This window comes from Capra hircus, chromosome 8 (genome assembly GCF_001704415.2).
Source record: "Capra hircus breed San Clemente chromosome 8, ASM170441v1, whole genome shotgun sequence".
Lineage (NCBI taxonomy): Eukaryota > Metazoa > Chordata > Mammalia > Artiodactyla > Bovidae > Capra > Capra hircus.
This window is the reverse complement of record NC_030815.1, coordinates 2,009,822-2,013,734: the sequence shown is the minus strand read 5'-3', so window position 1 is coordinate 2,013,734 and position 3,913 is coordinate 2,009,822.

The following is a 3,913-nucleotide window of genomic DNA, read 5'->3' as shown; positions in this document are numbered from 1 at the left end:
AGGGGAAGCCCATGGACAGAGGAGCCTGGGAGGGATATTTAGGGCTGGAAACAGTCAAGGGTTAGAGGCAAGCATAAGTTAGATGTGCTGTGAATTACCAGAGAGGTCAGGCAATGGGGACGAAAATGAAGCTGTGGTTCCATCCTGTCTCCTGCCCATGGAAACCCAGGGCTCTGACCCACCTGGCTTCTAGCAGGACCACCTCTGAAGCCAGAAAGGAGCAGGCAGGCCCAGGGCACCTCGGCTGAGATGCAGACCACCAGCCGCCCTCTGGGAACCAAGGGCCTGGGGAGAGGCCTGAGTTCCCAACAGTGAGTTAAAGGGTCTCCAGTGATGAAGGTGGCCAGTCTGTCAAGATGGGGAACACGGACAGATGCCCTGCTGACTCCTGACCACCTCCCAGGACCAGGTAGGGCTTTCCTTCTCTCCCCCATCCCTGTCTTCCACCTCTGAGAAGGAAGAGCGGCTCTCAGAGCAGTCGGGTGGAATGGGCTGCAAGGACACTGTTAGGACACCGGGAAGGAGGGCACCAGCTGGAGTGCAGGGAGACAAGGAGGGCGCTCTGGGGGAGTCCTCTTCCAGGTGCTGCCCTTTCATGCCCTAACGGATGGCTTCTCCCACTGGGAGCTGGTCCCTGCATGGCTGGTGCAGGGAGAGCAGCAGGGACGCTCAAGCACCTGCTGGGACTGCTCCTGGGCTCACCTGCCCCTGCCCTTTCGCATCTGCAGGGGACAGGACCATGCCATGTCAGCTTAGATGGGGTTAGGAGGAGCCTGCCAGCTCTGGGCTCCGGAACTCACCAGAATGACCCCACAGCCTCGGCACCTGAGTCAAATTTGTTTCCATCAGAAATAATTGAGTGGTCTGTGCTAGAGAGTGGGCTGGCCTTCTGGGACTGGAGCCAGGAGGGGGATGTGGGTGGGACCCAGCAGCACAGCAGGGAAGAAAGGCCCAGGATAGGGAGGAAGGAAAGGAGACTAGGAACAGAGTTAACTCCTTTCAAAACAGAGTTAACTGCTTTTAAATTTCCCTTTTAAAACTTGGTGCTGGACCAAGTTTCTACAGTCTGGAGAAGAAAAAAAAAACTCCCCAGATGGGTCCTCAGAATACAGTCCAAGTCGGAGGTCTGTTCCCTTGGAAACACTGCTCTAGAACCAACAAGAGAGCAAGAAGCCTCAGTGCTAGGACCAGAGTAGATTAAAACAACCAGGACAATGATCCTCCTTAGATCATAATGTCACCATTAGCTGGAGAGAGGGAGCATATGATTAGACACAGGCTGGGAGGTTTCCAATTTGAACCAGAAATCAAATTGCTAACATCTGTTGGATCATAGAAAAAGAAAGAGAATTCCAGAAAAAACATCTACTTCTGCTTTATTGACCATGCCAGAGCCTTTGATTGTCTGGAACACAATAAACTGGAGAATTCTTAAAGAGATGGGAATACCAGGCCACCTTACCTGCCTCCTGAGAAATCTGTGTGCTTGTCAAGAAGCAACAGTTAGAACCGGATATGAACAATGGACTGGTTCCAAATTGGGAAAGGAGTACGTTGCCGGGGTCCAGCCCCAGTGGATCCAGGGAATTCGAAGTGGGGATGGTGTCAGGGAGGAGAGATTTATTTATTTAGAGATATAAAGAGAGATTAGGAAAGAATAGTGTAGTGGAGAAAATAGAGGAGAAGAGAGGCTGAAATTCCTTGGTTCACACAGGAAGCCAATAAAGCCCTGAGACAAGGGACTTGCACCATCTACGTAGGCCACAGGTGCCTGCTTGAATAGCAGAGGGTGCCCCACCTTGGGCTCCCTCTCACGTGGGTCTTAGAAGCCCGGGCAAATAAGTAAACACAGCAAGCCTTTGTTCTCTAGACTGGAATTAGCCTGAAAAAGAGGAGAGAAAGAAAAGACAAGGGGGAAACCAGTCTTTCCAGGAACTGGTCCATCTCTTTATTTTTCAGGAAAGCTTTTATACTTTAAGTTGTACATAGAGATCAATGGGTAATACAAAGTCATGTAGGGTCAGCAGTCCTGATCCTTATTGAGACCACACTTTCTTTCTGCATTCCTTCCGATATACAAAGTTCTCAGGTGATTTACATCATCCTCTGGCCAAAAGGCCTGCTAACATTTTATGACCCTTTCTGATGATGATTAGTCAACCAGAAAACTTATTTTTTCCAAAGGTGATTTTTCTTAAGTCAGGCGCCACTCTCCGAAAGCACTAGATAAGGTTACGTTCCTATAGGGTAAGGGTGTAGTGGGCTATAGCATGGAAAGAATTTACTAGTCTAAGGTTTATCACGATTAATATCAAAGGTTATTACTTATTTTTCCCATGTGCCAGTTACATCAATTAATGTATATAAAGGGACAAGGGATATGGAGACCTAGCAGCAAATATTGGCTCAACAATGAAACCCTCCACCAGTATTATTCTAACAACCCACTAATACTACACTAATAATTTCTAACTTCTCAAAAGACTCTGTATTTAGAAATTTTAGAGTGTTTTGTGCCTCTTATGGTTGAGAGGCTGTGAACAATCACATGTGTGGTTGTAAGAGGCCGGATAAAGTTGTCAGGCAGGCTAGAGAGCCATCAGAGGAGTTTTTGGACTGAAACACTCTTGTTACACCCAGGAGACTTATTAACTGGAGCTCTAAGTTAACTCTTTTCAGAGAAAGGTGGTGGGGGATAGCCCCCTGTTAATGTCAGAAGAGTTGGTGAAAGGCATAATACAATAAGGCGGAGAGACTCTATTTTTTGGGTGGATGCTCGAGAAGGTCCAGGGGGGTTCCCTCGAGGCCTGGTCTCGCCTTTGCCTGTCAGGCTTCTTCCTCATTACCTTTGCCACGGGCGGGATTCCCCATACTGGCTCCCAGCAGTACATCAAGGCTGTATATTGTCACCCTGGTTATTTAACTTCTATACATCATGCAAAATGCTGGGTTGGATGAAGCACAAGCTGGAATCAAGATTGTCGGGAGAAATATCAATAACCTCAGATATGCAGATGACACCACCCTTATGGCAGAAAGTGAAAAGAAACTAAAGAGCCTCTTGATGCAAGTGAAAGAGGACAGTGAAAAAGCAGGCTTGAAACTCAACATTGAGGTACCACTTCACACCAGTCAGAATGTCTGCGATCCAAAAATCTACAAGCAATAAATGCTGGAGAGGGTGTGGAGAAAAGGGAACCCTCCTACACTGTTGGTGGGAATGCAAACTAGTACAGCCACTATGGAAAACAGTGTGGAGATTCCTTTAAAAAGTTGCAAATAGAACTGCCATATGACCCAGCAATCCCACTGCTGGGCATACACACAGAGGAAACCAGAATTGAAAGAGACACATGTACCCCAATGTTCATCGCAGCACTGTTTATAATAGCCAGGACATAGAAACAACCTAGATGTCCATCAGCAGATGAATGGATAAGAAAGCTTTGGTATATATACACAATGGAGTATTACTCAGCCGTTAAAAAGAATACATTTGAATCAGTTCTGTTGAGATGGATGAAACTGGAGCCAATTATACAGAGTGAAGTAAGCCAGAAAGAAAAACACCAATAAAGTATACTAACACATATATATGGAATTTAGAAAGATGGCAATGATGACCCTGTATGCAAGACAGGAAAAAAGACACAGATGTGTATAGCGGACTTTTGGACTCAGAGGGAGAGGGCGAGGGTGGGATGATTTGGGAGAATGGCATTGAAACATGCATACTATCATGTAAGAATCGAATCACCAGTCTATGTCCAATGCAGGATACAGCATGCTTGGGGCTGGTGCACGGGGATGACCCAGAGGATGTTGTGGGGAGGGAGGTGGGAGGGGTGTTCATGTTTGGGATCGCATGTACACCCGTGGTGGATTCATGTCAATGTATGGCAAAACCAATACA